Here is a 20,890-nt window from a genome sequence, read left to right as displayed (position 1 = left end):
TCTGGCTCAGTTTTTGAGTGTCCAACTTGAGACACCATAAAGGGACCTGATTTTCTAAATATGTTGAGCACCCCAACCTCTGAAAATCAGACCTCTTTATGATGTCTCACCCAAAATCACAAGTCACTTTTGAAAATGTAGGCCAATAAATAGGTTTCTTCATGTGAGCTGGCTTAGTATAGCTTCAATACAACGGCAGAGGTACAGCAAATATAATAGGCAACTCTGCTAGGAGATCTTACCGGGAGTAACTGGCTGAAGAGAAGGAGACTTCTAAACATGAGATTTATTTTACTAGGACTTCCAAGCAAAGTGATGAAAGCTCCTTCACATGAGTCATTTAAAATTGAACTAAACAAACCACAGGAGAATTCACTGCAGGGAATAATCTTATATTGGCTGGTGGAGAAGAGGGAAAATGAAATAACGGCCCTATAAGTCTATTTCCTCTCCATCTTCTATGATTATACAAAAATATTTCAACACATCTGATGAAGAAATTCTCTGTTATTGGCAATGGTTTTGTAAGTGGGATCACAACTGCCTTAACCTTTAGCTTAGTTGAATATACTAAAAAACCATTGTCACACAACAACTCAACATCACCTCCTAATTGCCACCAATACTTCAGTTACGAGCATTGTCTTTGGCAACAGACTGAAGAAATAAATAATTCTGGGCAAAATTCTCTGCTTGTGTCACTCAATGGAAGTGTGCCAGCAAAAATTTGGCCCTATTTCTGTAGAAACTCACCATTCAAATGCGTGTTCAAACAGACGCTTCTGAATGTGGGGCACTAAGGAAATCTGCTAGCACAGGAAGCAAAGCATAGTATGCCGTTATTAGATAGCTCTTTAAGATTTTCTCTCCGCTGAAAATACAAACAGTCAAATGAAGTAATCAATCTTCTGTGGTGCTGATGTGTGTTGCTAAGCAAATGCCTCACTTGGGGTATTTGACAAACTGACACTCTGCCACACTGAGTGTCAAACTCAGCTTGTCAAATACACGGAGCGCAGCACTGCAGGATTTGGGCGTACCACCTGGGAAACCTTCAGTGACGTGATGTCCTAGAGGGGAAGAAAAAGAAAAGTTGAGTTTCTGTCAATGACAGGTAAGGAAAATCCCTCCCTTTAATTGGTGAGGAGGGGAGCCAAATAAGCAAGTGTTGACTTCTGCTGAGTTCACATCAGCTACATTGATCTGTGAACTGAAGCTGGATATGAGGAGCTAGCCCACAGGACTTGAAATATTTACTGCATTGCCCACACAAGGACCATCCACAAACACAGAAGTGGAGTTTGGATGCATTGTCAGGAAGGCTGATATCTTTCTGGGTACACAAGGGCCCTTTTTGTCTAGACAAAAAGCCCAGAGCATATACCCTAGGGGGCATATCTGCACTGGATGGGGTCACAGGCAAGATAATCTAATAGAATGTTTGCATTTTTCATTTCTGTAATTATACGTTTAGATAAGCAGGCCAGGATTTTCAAATTTAGGCTCCTGAATTAGAACCCCTGCTGTAATTTTGCATTCCAACGATCACACAGTCACCTGCAACCCCAAATCTGCAAGGTACTTAGGAATGTGCCCAACTTCAAGCATATAAGTCATCCCATTGTAGCCAATGCTTCACATTCTTAAGTATGTTGCTGAATTGGCGTCTCTGGCTCAGGTCCATAATGGAAGTTAGGAGCCTAAATTCCTTTGTGCATCTGGGTCTATGTGTCTAAAACAGGTGTTAGGGATGAAATCCTGGCCCCACTGAAGTCAATGGCAAAATTCCCATTGACATCAATGGAACCAGGATTTCACTCTTGATGTTTAAGTGCTGAGATCACTGAGCACCTAGATTTGGAATTGTCCACCTGAATTTGAAAAATGGGACCTCCAGGCCTATCTGACATGAAGGATATGATTCTGGTCCCTTTGAAATCAATGGGGGGGGGTTGCCACTGAATGCACTATTAGCAGGATCAGATCCTAAAACTAGCTCAAAGTCCAGTGTCATTTTCATTAAAAAAAAACCCCAAAAACCCCCCACCAAACCAAAACCGCTAAAACAATGTGGCAGTTCAGCAGCGTTCTTGCCTTCACTCCAGTAATGGTCTCAAGCCCGCCACCTTCCGATATTGGACTGCACTGTTTGGCAATAATGTTGTAAGGGTTCTAATTCTCTATTGCTGTTCAGCCAGGCGAGCTCAGAAAGAAATAATGCATTTCTTCAAGAATGACCTTAGGAACGTTCTCTTCCATTGTCAGAATTAAGCCTTTTGTTCCCTTTCCTGCCTGCTCTATGATGAAGCTTCCCGCCCCCCGCCCCCATGAACAAACATAGCTTTCTACCCACATATGCCAGCACAACTCACTCCCCCATAACCTAATGTAACTCCCCACTAAAACCCTGTTCCCTTTGTTCCCTCCCTCCCCGCCCCCCCCCCCGCTCCTCTGCACACAAACATGCAGATGCATTGTCCTTGCCTTAATCCTTTTAGAAACAATCAGATCAATAGTTTGCTTTACAAAATTCAGAGCACCAAGTCTGTAAGAGAAAAGACATTGCTAAACTTCACTGACAGATGCATGCGTGTGTTTAAAGGAAGCCGGCAGCTCAGAATATATGGTTGCTGCTTGAAATTATGATGCAGGGAAAATGTATCACGACTCCTGGAAAAAACCTATCCCGTGTCACACCATTTCAGGGCTGTTCACATGCTCTGTGGTATAGGCCCCGGCACAGCCTATTTTTAAAAATGAAACAGTTCGCTGCTGTCAGAGTTCTCTTCTTTTCATTTCACATGACCAGAGGCACCAAGTTTCTGAGAACGTAAGCAGGCTATTTTTGAGACCACAGTGAGAAACTCAAATGAAAACCTTTAAAGGAGATGAAAACAGAATTAAACTGTTACACTGGCAGTGAAATGGAGTGGGTGATCTAACAGGTCTAAATTCTAATTTCTAACTTCTGGGTATGATGATATCTTAGTTTCCCATCTCTTATTACACAAACACACACACGCCCCCCAAAGGGGTGTATTTTTTCTACATGGAAAATAAAAAAATTCTAGTAAATGTTGATCCCCTCCCTCAACCTCACTCCCATGCATAATAAGCATAAGAGCTATGCAATGCTCAAATTCCACTTAAACACTCGAGTTAGGGTTTAAATGGGACTTTAATGATGCATGGTCCTTGTGCTTGTCCTCTGCTTAAGGGAGTATTTCGCCCTAAATAGCTGCATGAACAACATTGCTGGCACAGAGTTTTGTCGATATTGGTAAACTTGCACCAGTGTAACTGAACCAATATAAAAACCAATCCAGTCTGTTACGGCCTTAAGCTACATTGATTTAGGCAGAATTTAAATGAATCTAAGTGGGCTACCCGAGGGGTTTGCCACATCGTACTAAACTGATTTTAAAGTGACTTAGTCACTGCCGTGCAAGTGTTCTAGTTTAGCCAGGCCACAGATTAACTCTTGCAAAGCTGATGTGCCTAATGGTTATAGCAGGGGACTGGGCAGCAGGTGCTTGGCTCGTCTTCCCAGATCTGTCATTGGGCTCTACATGCAGATTATTTATGATTACTAATTAGACATTGTGCAGTCCTTGGCACCATTCACTCTATACAAGGGGGGAAAGAAGAATGAACTTGTCATTAAATTAACTGGGAAGTGGTCCAAATGCCTCATGTTTGCTCTAAGAACTCTCTTTCCAGTAAAGTTTGATGTGGAGGTTGCATCAAAAGTGTAAGTCAGCAGAGCTCTATTGACTTACGTGCAGGGATGCTGATTTACGCCAGATGAGGATTTGATACTGAAGTTCAAGAAGGCTCTTTTTAAAAAAAACGAGCACCACTGCTTCTGCTATTCTAGCTTAAAGCCGTTGTGGCTTTGAGAGGGGAAAAACAGAGCTGCTCATAATGCTGCTGTCAGCAACAGATCAAGGGGGCAGGGAGGGGGCACAAAGTGAAGATCATTTTTTCAGTACATAGGAGAGGAACTCACTCCGCACCCTGTACTGATGGTATGTTGTTTGGGTGAACCTCACTATTGACAGGGATTCTGGTTTCCAGTTGGAATGCGTATTTCCAAGGAAAAACCTGGTGTTAAAAAGCAGACTTAACCATCAATATTACTGGAGGCAGAAAAACAGAAACAGAAGCTTTCTCCATGCAGTCCCTTGTGAATGGCATAAAAGGCCAACGCTTTAGAAATCCTGCTGTGAGCACATCAGCCACATGGGATCTCTCTTGGGAGTTTTACAGGACTCTCTTCCTATTCGCTGTGCAATTGGTGAGAGAAGGAAAATAACAAAGCAGGATGGATTTGGCCCCAAACTTATACAAGTGCCTGTATTTTGGCTGTGTGTTTCTTTGAATTTTCAGTGGAACCGAGCCCAAGCTCTGAAGTTCAGCTCTCAGTTTGGATACACACCTTTCTCAGGTTCAATGCAGTCGGAACCTGGGTTTGCACGCAGACCCATTTCTAATTGCCGTACTCACTCAAACACAAATCTCAAATCAAAATGAAGAGAGAGAGAATCCACATGAACCTGTGTGGAGCTGGGTTTGTAGAATGCCCTACCAGCTGTAACCTCGAGTCTCCTCTCACTTACACAGGTGTAAATTAGGAGTAACTCCATTGAAATCAAGTCTTACGCTGATTTAAAACTGGAGTGAGGTCAGAATCAGGCTTCCTGAGTGACCCCCCCAAGCTCTAGCTGTAAATTGAAAACCCTAATATCACTGGGCCAAATCCTGAGGCCCTTACTTAATCGAACCTCCTACTGAATCCTAGTCTATTCCACTAAAGATCTGCACCATCACTATGGTTGATGCCAATGGGAGGTTTACTTGAATAAAGAGCACAGGATTTGATTCAAAGGATTCAATTATAAGTACCAGGCATGCTCCAGAAAAGATCAGAGCTGGAGATAAGAGTTTACACTGAAGCAGCCATGCCAGGTTGTACCCAAGTCCATTTTGGCTATAGCACATCTGTGGATTTGGGTTAGACAGTGAATAAGTTTCAGACAGAGCAACCGCCTAAGTATCATGCCCAGTACATTAGTAACGCCTGCTCTCTGGCTGACAAGTGTCATTGCTGCTTGCTTAGATCATGCAGGACAGCAAATGCTCTGCTCCCTGCTAATGAGGGCTGATCATGTTATGAACCGCCTTCCAAGGATGCTGAATCCAACTAGATGAGAGTTCTTTCAGCAGTAAAAAAAGCATTCGATTCCTCGTAAGAGTTGAGCAACAGCAGCACAGAGCTTGCCAAAAGCTACACGACAGCTTTCGTTGTGCACTTGCTCTTGGCCTTTTTACAGCAGTGAGGTTCCTGGTTGCACATGGGACCCTGCTGCAGATGAAATCATCTCCCCCAGCACTAGAATTAATGGAAACTCTCCTGTTTACTTGCTAAGGGCTTTATAGTGGCTTTAACCCACCATACACTATAGGGGACAGAGTGGAGCTGCAGCAGAGAGTTCCTGGAAGAGCACTGGCTCCAGGAGCCCAGCTGAGGCAGCCACCTGGAAGCAGGTGCAGGGTACACACTGCAGCTCTGTTGGCTGGTACAGAGGGAGCAGGGGTGAGGTTATGGTCGCGTCTCACCCTCACCCTCTCCGAGGAATCCAGCCCTGCCAACAGCACTAAACCAAAGCGGTTCCTGCGTTCAGAGAAAAAGTACCCAATCCAAAGCCCATCCAGCTCAATGCAAATATTCCCATTGACTTCAGGGGACTTTGGATCAGGCACAAAGATTGTGCCCAGCCTTGGCACAGAGGTGCATGTGGAGAGAGGCATCTTGCACCAATTCCCTCTGTACAGGGGCCAGGCACAATGGAGCTCTACGTGTTCCAGAGATGGGCTCAAGCTGGGACATCCAGCTCCAGAACCAGATTGGCAACACCCCAAAGTTCAGGGTGCTGGATCCAGGGCACTGGCTCAGCTTATCACCAGGGCTGGCAAGCAGCCTCGCATGTGCCCTCTGACCTTCCAGGGAGCTGTGCTCAGGCTGCTCTCTTGATTTTTGCGACCGGGCTCAAACCAAATGTCCCTACAAGGAAACGTATAAAACAGTGAAATGTTTCCCCAAGCACCTGCTCCCCATGTCTTGTCATCCCAATAACCCACCCCCAGTCAGCGTGATTTTGTCCTTACTTATGCCAGCTGTCTAGAGTAGAGACATAGGCCCAGAAATGCCATTCATCCTCACTCAGCCCAAGCTACTCATCTGAATGTCCCCTCTCTGTCCTTGCCCCACACCTGCCTCTGGCCCTTCTTTCACATGGTTCCCTCCCCCTGTAAACCCACCTTCTTCTCAAACCCCACTTCTCCACAGAGGCTTATAAACCAGAGTCCCATAAACAATAAGTCAACCCCCTAAGGCACATGCATTAGTCTCCCCAGCAACTATACGACTGCATGCCCTTCGCTTCCACCTCTCCCTCCCTGCGTTGACATCTTCTCCTGTTGTTTGCACCGTAGCCTAGATGGTAAAGCTCTTTGCAGCAGGGTTGTGTTCATTTGTCTTTGTACAGCCCTGTGCACATCTGTGGTGCCATGTAATAGATGAGTAGAGTGCACTGTTCACACACACGTTGCTGTTTTAAATAAAAAAATAGGCCCAAATTCTGATCTCTTCTCAGCTTGAGGATCACTTGCTCTACAGGTGGTCTCATTGACTTCAGTGGAGCAGGGCACTATTCCGTGTGCGGAAGGGTATCATGATCTGACCCAGAGGTTAATGATTTTTATGAGGTACACAGTATTAAAGCTTTCTTCTCTCACCCCACGGAGTCATAAAAATAAAAAATCCTATAGAGTATTTATTTGGATAATTGGACAAGGAGCCAATTTACAATGCAGACAGTTAAACTCAGCTTCAGGGATGGGCTTGAACCAATAATCCAGGGACAGACACCCCTGAACTTTGGGATATGCAAAAGCCGCAACCAGAGTTTAATGCTGGGCCCCATTTCGCTGTGGCTGACATAAAAGCACATGGTGTCCCCAGTGTTCTTATTTGCAACCCAATTCAGAGACCCAGAAAGGATAAAACTATTAGCCAAGGAGAACCTTTTGATAGCTGATCAATACATAGATAATCTGAGTCTAACACATCAGGGGATCGATTAGAGCTGCAGAAATGGCTTAGGAGCCTGAAAATCAGAAGAGTGGCAATTTACACATGATTGTTTTGCCTAGAAGCATAAATTATGTAGAAGTGCTTGATACAATACTAATTATTGCTAGCATTGCATATCCCTGAATCGTCCTGCAAATCCCACCTTGAAACTCACCTTCCAGCGCCGGCCTCCACCCCACCTCTTCTGCACTCCCACTGGACTCTGCTCTCTCCAACTGTTTGCTTCACTGACTTCTAAGAAAGGAGACAAGAAAAAGGGAGGAAAAATGCTAATATCTAAAATTCACGTACACAGAACTCGAGAAAAGGACCCAGCCAGTGGGGCATGCGCACTAACTTATTGTATGATCTTTCACTGGCGGAAACCTCCGGATCACCTCCCCCTGCTCGTTGCTAGTTATAGCCCTGGCTTTTCTATGTCTCATTTGGATTGAAATCTCCCCAAGGCCAACAACCTTTTTTATTTCTTTGTAAAGCACCAGGCATACATTAGAAGCTGTACACATAGTCATTAATAATAAATCATCATCATCATAAATTAATTATGGTTCCAAGTGCAGAGTTCCCAGGCACAATCAGCTGCATTTTCTTTCCTGGCAGGATGCATGGGGAGAAAAGAGAAATGAAGAAGCCAACCCTTCTATCCATATACTTAAAATATACTGTCCAGCTGCATGGTTTTTCCCCTCCAAGGAGAGACCCGGCAAACCCACTCATTAAAAATATCTGCCCCAGGGAGGGTTGAATATTGGATATGATTCTGTGTCTTGGAGAGAGGGATTCTGGAAGCTGGGCTAAGAAATGATCTAGACCAAATTGTAAACATAGGGGAAAGTCACCAAGGAAGGTAGGGGGTTAGGGTGACGAGAAGTCCCGATTTTATAGGGACAGTCCCAATTTTTGAGTCTTTTTCTTATATAGGCTCCTATTACCCCCCACCCCCATCCCGATTTTTCACACTTGCTGACTGGTCACCCTAGTGGGGGTGGAGTGTCCAGGCAGAGGGCTGGCAGAAATTGGAGGTGTTCCCTGGGATCTCACCCCAAAGTCTCCCGAAAGAGACCCCCCCAAAACAACTTTAGACAGGAGAATTGCTGCTGTACCCACCTCAAAGTAGAGGTGGAGGAGTGAGACACGTGTCCCAGTTGAAACTCCATCCCTTCTCCCCTCTGCCACCCCCTTTTACAGCATACAAGAGAGCGAAGCCAAGCAGGAGTGCCAGCGGGTACAAACCATACCTGTAGCTGTGCTCTCACGGGGGAAGAAGTTGTGTGGTGCTGGGTCAGGCACGTGGGGCCTGCTGGGGGCACCCAGGGAGCAAAGCAGAAGCAGAGCAGTGGGGCTCAGCCCAGGAAGGCAGCTCGTTTTTGAAGGGGCCTCTCCTTCTTCAAGAGGAAGCTGAAAATGGGGAAGATAAGGCTGAGGTTAGATAACAGGAAATGTCTGGATGTGAGTGACAACATGTCAGAGTTGTGAAATGCAGCAGCAGCAGCAGCAGCTCCTGGCTTTGTCCCTCTCACAGGGTGCAAAGCTCACAAACTGCTGCTAAAGCAAAGCTGGATGGGGTCTGTGCAAACTGTCCAGATGCACTTTCAGACTGAATACCTTGCAGATTAGAATAGGCCCCAAGGCATCAGCAGAACTGGCAACCAGGCCACATTTATTGTATTTGAGCTAATCACACCTTGGGGGAGGCTGTTCACTGCTGGCTTACAAAGGAACTCCAGGGGCTAGTCCAATAGCCTCTTGCTTTTAGAAGGGGAAATTTACTTTAACTATTTAAATGGCCAGATTGTCTTGGATTACGATGCTGCCCCTGGCTACACTGTGACAAAGCTGGCAATGTGGACTCGTGGTGCAGCAGAAGAGCAGAGCTATAGGGAATGCACTTGGGAAGGGAAATAGATGAAAGAGACATAGGCTGGCAGAGAGATATCATTCAGCCCAAGAGAGAGGATATCTCACCAGATCAGCTGTTCCTGAGAGGTTTTTTGACACCTTCAGTTGCTTATGGACCCAATTTAAAAAAAAAGATCCCAAGCCAGAACCAAAAGAGATGGGGCTGGTTTGGGACCAAGGAACTGAATCTCATCCCCAAACCGATCAGATGTCTTTGGATTTGAAATTGTAGTTTGGACCCATCTCTCTTGCAAAAGAAATAACCAGCCCCCATCAGATCACCATTGATTTCCACAGGTGATTTATGGAAAGGAAGCATTTGTTTCTAAAAGTCACGGTATATATCACGGACTGCACTGCTCGTTCTCTCTGGCCATCTGTCTGCCCATCTGCCTATTCACCCCCCATATTTCTAAGACCCCTATCTCCGGAGTATCTAAGCCAGCAGTTCTCAAACTTTTGGACTGGTGACCCCTTTCACATAGCAAGCTTCTGAGTGCGACCCCCTCCCCTTATAAATAAAAAACATGTTTTTATATATTTAACACCATTATAAATGCTGAAGACATAGTGGAGTGGAAGCTAACAGCTCACAACCCCCCCATGTAATAGCCTTGTGACCCCTGAGGGATCCTGACCCCCGGTTTGAGAACCCCTGATCTAAGCGTTCTACACACACCAGCACAGAAACATCAATGGTTTGTTTACCATTAGCTTGTTCTGCACTGGAGAACTTTCACAAACCATTCTCACCATTGTGAACACCACACCGGTTCCATGGGTGTTAGCAACAAGGGGAGCCCTCGTGGAGCCAGCTTGCCAGTTCCAACTGTCATTCTCATCTAATCCACACAGTGTTGAACACAACTGCCAGAAAGCCCCCCACACTAAGCTCCACAACACAGCTAGGACTATGGAAGCTGAACTTGTGTTATCAACACCAGGAATTTTTTGGAAAAGTCTTAGCGCGGACAGATGTGTGCAGCATCTTCCTATGCAGTCAGTGCTCGTTTGAAAGATGTCACTGCATGTTTAGTCAGCTCCTGGCTTGTGTCTCATCAATTACCAGGGATCAGTTCTCCCTTAGTTGCCACTCAGAAGCTGCCTTTCCTTCCCATTTTACCCATCTAGCCTTCCCTTTTCCAACTTTCCACTGCTGTCTCAGTACCTCTAGCCAAACCACATGGAGGGGTCTGTAGTCTTTGCCTGCTGGGACCTAAACTAAGCCAGCAGCTTTCAGTTGCTTTATTAACACACAGAGGGAGGCAGCCACTCGTTTCACCATATTGTTACTGTGCTGGCCAAGGCCCTGATTCTGCAAACACTTATGCACATGAGTAGCCATGCACACTTTGAACTCAATGCGGTTATTCATGCGTGTAAAGTCACTCATGTGCTTGCAGGATCCAGGCTCAGGTCCTCAGCTAAGAACAAGCCCTAATCCTTGTGTCTGACAGGGAGTATTAGAGAATGAGGGATATAGCTAGCATGCTGAGTTCCTCTTTCATCCCCGGCATTTTAAAATATATAATAATAAAGAGGAATGGAAAATATGGGTGGTTTTTTAAAAAAAATGGGAGGGAGTGGAATTGGGGATGTAGTTTGTACAATTTGTTCTGAATCTTTTTTTCTTTCTCTCTCTTTACCATGCAAACACAGAGAAGCCCTTGAAATCAGTAGACACTTCCATAAATTCCTTGAACTTCCAGGTCAAATTATTGATTTTTCATAGGTGAGAGAGGACATATTTTATTTGTATCCCTTTCTGGGCATGCAATACAAGGAGCAGTGCAGTGTAACATAGAGTTTGGTCCATACACTAAATCATGTGCTTATTGTGACAACAACAGGGTTGAAAAAAACCTAGGGACAGCCTAAGCCAGAACTCTAAATCTTAACACCCTCAAACTTTGAACGTGCTAGAAATCCAGCCCCAATCCATAGTCCAGGAGGTCCACCTCTAAGAAAGCTCAGAATTAGCGTCTCAATTTGGAGCAATTTCATCATGCTTCTCTCTTTAAGTGAATGCAATGGCAGATCTGATATGTGCTCACTAGTTTCCTATGCTGTTTGTGTCACGAGTTGCAATGCTGTAGATAAAACATGATGGGCCTGAATCTGACCCAATTTACATCGCTTTGTCACCTGTGTGACTCCATTACTTCAGTGCAGTCAGTGCTGATGCTTACTTATGTGGGGGAGGGCAGAATCAGGCTTTTGAATAAACAAAAAAAATCAACCCCGAGCTTGATAAAAGATCTGAAAGTTGTAAACGTGCTCAAATATTTTCATCAAGAAACCACAATCCCATGTCCATACATTGTTCCACAAATTAAACTGCTATAAATAAATGTATGCAGGGTAGTTGTGGTGGGTAGCGTTCAGAGCAGCGTTTGATCTTGCTCACAAAGCAAAGACACTTGGACTGTACTAAAGATGAAGGCTAGTGTTCTATGGCTCTGTTATGCAGACCAGCTGATCAAAATGGTCTCTTCCGGTCTTTAAATCTAACCTGAATCTGTGAATATTTTCAAACCTGGGTGCCTAAAGTTGGGCTCTTAAATCCATAAGTAGGTACCTAAGTAAAGCAAGCTGATGGCTAAGAGTGTAAACATCTACAGCTCCCATTCTCTTTGACAGCCGTTGTGAATACTCAGACCCAGATCCTCAAAGGTATCTAGGCTCCTAACACCCAATGGAAATTAGAAAATTTCAAAATCAGGACACTTACATTTTAGTGTCTATGTATGGGTTTAGCCTTATTATAGGCTTGAAAATTTTGACCAAAATATCTTTGTTCCTTCAGCCTGCAGTTGTAACAGAACTTTTTGCCTATGTCATTTGTGAAAATGAGATACTCACTTAGGAGCTTTGGAATATTTGACCCTTTTATGCAGAAGCAAACACATCTGAAAACTATTCACCAGTCTTTTATTATGTTTGAAATATGATACTGACAGGACAACTATATTTCATGCTCCCCTTGTGTCACAGCCTACAACACTGACCTTCCCTGCGCTAAAGAAAGATAGTAGTTAATATGGATAAAAAGCATTAAACTATTGGCGTGTGAAACATAAACGGCCAGGCTCTACATTATAATTCAGCTTGTTTTCACCAAGCTGGTGGCACAAAGGGGCTGGAGAGCACCCAGACCTGCCATCTGAGGACTCCGCCCATAGAGGCGTTGAAGCTGGCACAGAGCAGGCAGAGCCATGCCTACTCCACACACCGGCTGTGGCCACCGCTGTCGGGGGTATGGCTGGAGTATGATAGTGCTCTGATAATCCTCAGCTACCCCACAGCCCCTTCGAGTGAGGGTTTGTCGACACTGCAATAAAACACCCGCCGCTGGCCAGTCTCAGCTGATTTGGGCTTACAGGGCTTGGGCTGCAGAACTGGGTTCTGGACCCTCCCACCTGCAAGGTCCCAAAGTCTGGGCTCTTGCCTGTGCCCGAATATCTACACGGCAATTTTATAGCTCCACAACTTGAGCCCGAGTCAGCTGTCACGAGCCAGCCACCGGTGTTTTCTTGCAGTGTAGACATACCCTTGGTGGCCTAAACTAGCTAGCAATGGGTCTGAGTCTCCAGACAGTGAGTGACCCTAAATCTCTCTCCAGTCCGAACACCCTGCTCTAGAGCACACCCCACTGCCTGTGAGCCACTAGGCCCAGCTTTAGCAAAAGCAGGTGGGGATTTCACAGTGAAGCGGATTTCCCCTTCAGCTCGTCAGGTGTCATCACACTAAGGCATGCAATAGCTTTGAAATTGCACTCCACATTTCCTAACCAAGTCAGCCTTTCCAGAACAAGTTTGCAGCCTCCCCTACGGGATATTAACGATCTTTATTCTGGGTATGTCTGCAACCGAGCTGGAAGGTGCAATTTCCAGCTCAAGGCGACATACTCCGGTTAGCTCTGGTAGAGCTAGCGTGCTAAAAATAGAAGTGTAGCTGGGGCTGCCTCTGCCATGAGAGGGGCTAGCTGCCCCGAGTACAATCTCATCTGAGTCCCTAGGCACACACTAGGGCAGCTAGCCCCTCCCACCACTCGCACTGCCACAGTTAAAGGGCTACTTTTCGTGCTGAAGCTTGTTCAGGTGCAGGCATGTCTCCTTGAGCTGGAAAGTACAGCTTCAGCGCAGACATAACCTCTCTGAGACACATAGGGTCAGGGCCGGCTCCCGGCACCAGCATTCCAAGCAGGTTCTTGGGGTGGCAATCTGCAAGGGGCGGCAGTCTGTGTGTTTTTGCCCCCAAGCAGCATGCCGAATTGCCACCACAGACAGCAGGGGCAGTCCTTGTGCCATTAGGGTGGCACGCGTGTTTCCGCGGCGCCGGCAATTTGGTGGCAACTTCTATCTTCAGCTATCCATGGCCGTGCAGCTTCTGGCTGAAGACAGAAGCTGCCTCTGAATTGCCGCTGCCGCAGAAACGCGCATGCTGCCCTAATGGCACACGGACTGCCCCCGCCGTCTGCGGCGGCAATTCGGCACGCTGCTTGGGGCGGCAAAAATAGTAGAGCCAGCCCTGCATAGGGTATCAGCTGTAGCCCTCCACCTGCCAACTCCCAAAAGCACAAAACTGTGCAGCAAAGGGGGGTGACAAAGCACCTTTGAATGAGGTAGCCCACACCCAGAATGGGACAGGAGGTTCATTTCACCACGTCCTCGCTCATTTTACTTTCAAGATCCTGCACTTCCATTGTCAATATGTGTAGGAGTAAGCAGCATGTCTGTGCAGGATGCAGGTAAATCTGGGCCTATCATGAGTGATGCCCCTCCCAGCTGAGGCCGGGGCCAGGAATTGGTTTGCGTTCATTTAGGGATGAGCTAACTCGTGAAATTCATGTGGCCATAGTTTGCTCTCATTGACCCCGCCCTACTCATGCCATCTCCCTGATGTCAATGGGACTGGACAAGTGTAGGTTAAAGCAGAATCTGGTCCTCTGGGCTAGATCCAGATTCAGTGCAAGGGCAGTGGTGTTGCCCTAGGAAGCTCATTGAATATAAAGTGCTGAGAGATGTCTTGGAAGGCAAAACTCCACAAGTACGTAAGCAAATTAAAGTGTTGTGCTGCCAGTTTAGGACCTGATCCAAACCATTAGTGAAAGTGAATGGGCTTTTCCTTGACTTCTGTGGGCTTTGGATCAGGCCCTTACTGCAGTTCCAGCCCAGTCCTGTAACCCAGCTGGAGCACAGATGCTCCCTATTTTTAAGCCCTGCTAATGCAGGATGAAAATCCCAGTGTGGACAGGAATTGTAATTCACCCATCACACTGTAATACCCCAGTGCTCTCTCTCAGGCTTCTCCTCTCACCTGAAGAATCCTACTTGGTCCTTGCTTGACAAACTGCTATAATTATAACATTCAAATGTTCTTGCTCTTTTCCTTCCCACTTGTGGAATCTCCCCTCCACCCCCACCCCAATCCCTGTGTTTTGCCCCTGGATCCTGGAGAGGTTTCTGATTAAAAGCTCACAAAAGCCAGTTGCTACTGGAGCTTCTCCCAAAGTGGCTGCTGCTTCTGACTTCACCACAGGGACAGTCTGGTGTGGTTGGAGCAGGGCCGTCCTTAGGATTTATGGGGCCCTGCTCAGTATTATTAAACTGGTGCCCCTATGCCCAATGGCAGGGGGGGAGGGGGAAGCAAATGACATTAAAGAAATGGCAGAAGAGGGTTTTTTCAAAAGAAAATGGAGCATGTTTTCCACTGCATGTCAGAGGGTAAAGACTGGAAATGCAGAAGGTACCTAATTAAAAGCACTAAACTTGGGAATAAAAAATGTTAGTCACAGGTTTTTTTATATGCCCTGAAGTTTGTCAGAGACTTATTTGCAAAAACTTTGTGGTAAGGGCGAGTCAGCTGTCCTGCTGAATACAACATTAAATATTATGGCCTACATGATGCAGTTCTTCTCTGTTTTACATGTTCTTAATCACTATTTCTAAGCTGATTTTATATTTTAAATGTACTCTTAAGCTTTCATAAAGTAATTATTCCAGATTACTACATATTTAACTCACTGAAACAAAGACATTATTTAAAATTAATCAGTCACAGAAGTTTAGTGTGTTCATAACAATATTCATTGCTTTTAGAAAAAGGGAACACTAATTTACATTGCGTGATCTCCATAACAATAGACATGTTTATGAAATTTCACCAACTTTAAAAAATATGTTTCCAAAGATTTTAGACATAACAAAGGATTTTATATCTTACTAAGGTACTGATTTTGCTGGAGGGTTCTCTTAAAACTAGTTAATCAGATAGTCAGAAGTAAAGAAAGGGAAACTCTTTGTCCAGCTATCTGGCAGGAAAGGGGTGTTGTCCCTTTAAGGGCTCTCTTTAAAGGGGAGGAGCGGGGAAGGGGGTGAAGGGAGAAAGGGATGGACAGAAAGGACAGGAAGACTTTGGAAGCAAGTTTTTTTTACTCTAGTAATTAAAATTAAAATGTGTATTTTAGATAAGAGTGGTCTTTTGAAGAATTTATTTAAAAAACTATATGTCCTCAGATCCAAGCATTTAAGGCTAAAGATGATTGTGCATCTAAAAATCTATTCAAGGATTTTTTAGAGATGTGATTTTATCATCTTCACCAACTAACTAATGAAATATTTTTAAAGCAAATTTTAAATTAAGGTTCTGTAGACTAACATGTTCTGAGTAAATATTACAGTAATGCACATATACCCGGGGGTTGGCGAATGCCTGTTAAAAAGCTTCATTACCACTCAAATGGCTCTTTAACAGTTTCGATGTTGTGCTAATAGGTGTGGCAGGCTGGCAGGCTTTTTCACTTTTAAGTTACTAGTTCTAAGCATTTAAGACCCCACAGATGATGCAGAAGAATAACAGCTGAGTCTTTATAAGCAGTTAAGTGAGCCATGCATGATGGAGAGCCTCTTCTAGGAGATGCCACATCACGCTGGTCTCTAACCTCAGCAGCAAGACATTGAGTGACAACCCACTCACCCAGTGAGATACTAGATTAGAAGCATTGCATCTTCACCACAAGTCTGATTGGTCAATCACACCCTGAGGGCATGAAGCTGTTTCTGGCACCTTCGGCAAAAAGCACTTTCAAAATGAACTCTTTACTGGCTGATATGTACGCCGCTCGCTAATGTGGGGTGGCTGGAGTTTGCTCTCATGAGCACCTGGTTGCTGCTCACATGTGCTTATACCTCTCAGAAAAGAAAACCATCACTAGTGCCTCGTAATGTTGTTTTAAATAGCGTGTTTGGGCATTTATAGCTTTTCTGTCCTATTTTCAGCAGCCAGTGTTGGAGGCTGGGCTATAGCAAATGGAGGATGTTGCTGCTCATGGGCGATTATGTGTTTGTCACATTTATTTTAAACTTCTGTCTTTGGGGAAAAAAAACCAACACGAAAGAAACTGTGAGGCTCAAGCTGTTTTTCAGATGGCCTGTGTCAGATAAGAAAACCCCACTAACTGTCACCGCCCTTGCACGGAGTTCCACGTTCAGTCTAAAAACGCTCTTGAGTGACCCATAAGCATCCTGTACAATATACAGTCTAATTATTATTAATAATATTCATGTACACTTGGTGTTTATGAAAGGAATAGAAAAATAGCACCAGCCAGTGAGCAAGAGGTTCGGATCAGCATGGGTCTGGTCTTATTTCATCTGAACTGGTTCATTCACATCTGTTTTAAAATGGGGGGAGAAATGGATCTTCCATCTCTTTCCCCAAACCTATCAGTCTTTACAGCACAGCGTGGGTCTCTGTTCGTGTTCTCTCACTACAAGGCTGTTACTTTCCCTAGAAATTCTGCAGCTTTGTACTAAGCCACGTCTGTCTGTCTATCTATCTAGTACTGGTATGGCCCTCATCCCTGTAATATTATAGGGTTATATTCTGCCACCCTTACTCATATAAAGAACAGAACTGCTAGTCCCATTATGTGGCTATGTAAGGAGTAAGATACTCCTCCATATTTTGCAAGGCAAGCAAAGTTAGTCCTTAGCAATTAATATAATCAGAGGCTATGGGGTTGTGTTTTATTCTCAGTTATGTCAATAGAGTTACTTTGGATTTATACCAGTGTAACCCAGGGCAGAATCTGGTCCCGGGAGACTACAAAAACAGCTGTGGGTTGGAACCCATTCTTCAAATGGAGGGTGAGGCATCAGAACATGTTAGAATATATTTTGAATGAGATAAAAACTTCTAAAACAATACTGTGTTGATTTCCTACTGATTAGTAAGGCAGAAGTTTATTGTGTATCTGATGCTAACCGGTGTCTTTTTTTTAACACACTAAAGATGCTTTTCTATGCCTAATAGCCTTTAATCACCACATATGAACCAAGTTTCACCACTGTGAGTCCCTAGAGATGTTATCAACTTAACATCCTGAGAATGAAGGCTTATTGATTAGTACTGAGTGTAGCAAGCAAAAAGGTTTAGGCCTAGCACATACTCCCTTTTGTGTGTATGGCCCGTGAAACACAATGGTCACATTCCCACCATTGTCTTAGTAGGTGTGTTCAGTAGTAGAGCTGGTTTTAGAGCTCAGGGAATCGTGCCCCGTATTTTTGGTGTAGCTTTGTTTGGCTTGTTACGTGAACTTGCACTGTACGTGTTTGAGCCCTTTTTTCCATTTGCTTTCCATGAACATTCAGGCAATTGAGTTTCTCTGACACAAATTTCAATGTCCTGTGCACCGGTGGAAACTTGAGAAAAGTTGCACACTCAAGTATTCACAACAGAAGTGTTTGCACGCTGGTCCAGTCAAGGAATAGAATCAATACTAGATGATGTATCTGACCAACCACCACTAGGTAACACTGCTTGAATTTCATATGTTCTTGATCAATCCACAGAGGCCAAAACTCAAACAGATTTCAAATGACAAACGCCTTTGTGAAAATCACAACCCATTAGTGGAGACTCCATGAACAGAAACACTGGCTAAATTAGCCAGGTAGGTTATTTGTGAATTATTCACTCATCTGCCATTGGTTCTGATTACTACTGAGTTATTTTTCTTTTTAAAGTTTCTGTATGGATTTTGTGCTGTTGAGAAAGCACTGAATTGACAGCCCCAGAGACAAAAGCCCCCTGTTTTCCACAGAATAGTTGACCTAGAAGAACATCATCCAGGGTTGAGAACACAGATCAGTGTTTGTGGCTCATTCAGTCCTGTCTGTGTTTGCCACATTTTGTCACAAGTCAGCCCAGTTTCCTTCACTTGCACATTCAAAATACAGAACCTCTAAACCATTTAGGTCCATATTTTGAAAAGCAACCTGTAATTTTTCGATGCCACATTTTTCGATGAACACATTCAGTACTGAACACCCCTCACTCCATTTGAAGCCAATGGAAGCTGTAAATGCCCAGCACCTCTGAACATCAGGGGATAAGTGTCTAAACCGGAAGACCCCAAATGGAGCTAAACAAGATTCCACCTCCCCTCTGGTGGAAATCACTTCCTAAAGAGATTCCAGGGTGAGACTCATTTGTATTTTTAAATTTAAGCAGAATATTGTCTCGCTGCTAACTTCCTGTTGAGTTTGAGTTTGTTTTAGCTTGCGGGGCATCCGGATCCTTGTGAGTGGTGTTATTTACATTAATAAATAATACTAACAGCTAGGGAAAGCAAATCCCAGCAACAAGCTGATGGCTTTGTAAATCACATGGCTAGGATCCCCAAAGCACTGTCATAGGAACATAGGAGTCATAAAATCATGACTGGTGTGGAGAAAGTAAATAAGGAAGTGCTATTTACTCTTCGTAACACAAAAACTAGGGTCACCAAATGAAATTAATAGGCAGCATGTTTAAAACAAACAAAAGGAAGTATTTTTTCACACAACACACAGGGTTCAAAAAAGAACTAGATAAGTTCATGGGGGATAGGTCCATCAATGGCTATTAGCCAGGATGGACAGGGATGGTGTCCCTAGCCTCTGTTTGCCAGAAGCTGGGAATGGGTGACGGGATGGATCACTTGATGATTACCTGTTCTGTTCATTCCTTCTGGGACAGCTGGCATTGGCCACTGTCAGAGGACAGGATACTGGGCAAGATGGACCTTTGGTCTGACCCAGTATGGCTGTTCTTATGTTCTTATGAGTGTCATAGTAGATGAGACCCAATTGTCCCATCTCTGGCTATGGCCAGTACCAGATGCTTCAGAGGAAGGTGTAAGAACTCAGCAGTAGGCAGATATGGGACAATCTGCCTCCCAGCCTCTTTCCTTCCCCCTTGGGCCTCACCCTGCTCTCTAAGGTCTCATCTGGATCTTTAATTGCCAAGAACTTCTTGTTTATAATGCAGCACTGTCACCTTCGATTCTTGGCAGTATCCAAGTTATATCCTTTCATGAACATCTCACATCCATTTGTGCTGCTCTCCCAACATAGACTTTACTGGGAAAGGTTGGGAGTTTTGTTTATTGGGTTTTTTTTTAAGAGGGAGACAGGGAGTCTTTGTAACTTGTGAAAAACACTTTAAAGGAATACAGACCAGAGTCCTGATTTTCCAAAGTGCTGTATATTCACAACTCCAGCTAAAATCAATGGAAACTATGGTATTCAGCTCAGCACCTCCAAAAGTTAGATGTCATATCTCCAACTATGTCAGCCAATTAAAGAGCAGTTTGTTCTCCTTTCATATAGATCCAGGCTTCCCTGTTACTCCAGAGCTTTCAAGTTTGGATCAATAACTATTTTTGTAACACTAAACGGGCAGCAGTTCTATGGATTTACAAATTAGTGGAAATAGCTGTAGAGATGCTAACTATTAGAGCACGTACATAATATTGCTGCAACTGAAATGGATTATACTCCAGTTTACATACATACCACAAGCCTGACAGACATTATAGATGGTGCACATCTAATGATCTTTAAATCTTATATAGGAAAGATCTATTGTTTCAGTCAAAATAGTGCTAGGGTTGTATTGTCATTATAGTGTAGACAAAGGCGTCTCCACACACCAGTGCACCAAGCACATGCCTGGGGTGGCAAGCCACGGGGGGGCGGCCTGCCGGTCGCTGTGAGGGCGGCAGTCAGGCTGCCTTCAGTGGCGCGCCTGCGGGAGGTCCGCCGGTCCCGCGGTTTCAGCAGCAATTCAGCAGCAGGTACGCCGAAGGCCCAGGACCGGCGGACCTCCCGCAGGCATGCTGCCGAATCCGCGTTACCAGCAGACCTCCCGCAGGCGCGCCGCCAAAAGCCGCCTGACTGCTGTGCTTGGGGCGGCAAAATACATAGAGCCGCCCCTGAATGTAGGTCTTGGGCTCACATCTCGGTTAAGATGATGCTTTACAGGGAGCTCCAATAGGTAAGGAATTAGCCTTTCACTTGGGTTCAAATCCTGACATCAATTATAAATGAAAATCACTTAGGTGGGGGCTATGCTAGTTCCCAAGTTTTGCACATCCAGGCAGCATTTGACATTTTAAAATGCTCTGCTCAGGAGAAGCCCAAAACTGGAAAATCGGGGTGCTACCAATCACCACGCAGGTGACTTGGCTGAGCTCATGGAGAGCATCAGACTAAGACAGCGAGATCAGGACTGAGGTGTATAGGCAAAGTTTTGTCAAAGAAGCTTGCACAGCACTAGCCTGAACTTTCATTGGCTCTGACCAGGCCTGTTAACCCCACAATTTCATCAGCACAGAATCCTTTCCATGCATTTTTAGATGGAAAAAAAAGTGCTTTGCAGAATGGTGAGATGTCCAGAGTAAAAGCTAGCCACCGATGGCAATGCTCAAGGTTCAATGTCAGCAGAAACAACAGAAGGGCCTGTGATACCATGAATCCCGTTAGATACAAAATTGTCTGTTTATCAGTC

General features: G+C 44.7%; 1 long non-coding RNA gene across 1 annotated transcript; it reads right to left on the bottom strand.

Moving 5' to 3' along the window:
* Positions 1 to 510: 510 nt before the first annotated feature.
* LOC123376925 lies at positions 511 to 8,574 on the bottom strand. The gene is made up of 3 exons (XR_006581993.1): positions 8,395 to 8,574; positions 7,311 to 7,390; positions 511 to 1,070 (listed from the first exon to the last, which is right to left on the bottom strand). It is a non-coding gene; the product is annotated as an uncharacterized LOC123376925 (long non-coding RNA).
* Between the last annotated feature and the right edge of the window lie 12,316 nt (positions 8,575 to 20,890).

This window comes from Mauremys mutica, chromosome 9 (genome assembly GCF_020497125.1).
Source record: "Mauremys mutica isolate MM-2020 ecotype Southern chromosome 9, ASM2049712v1, whole genome shotgun sequence".
NCBI classification, from domain to species: domain Eukaryota; kingdom Metazoa; phylum Chordata; order Testudines; family Geoemydidae; genus Mauremys; species Mauremys mutica.
This window is presented reverse-complemented; position numbering and strand designations above follow the sequence as displayed.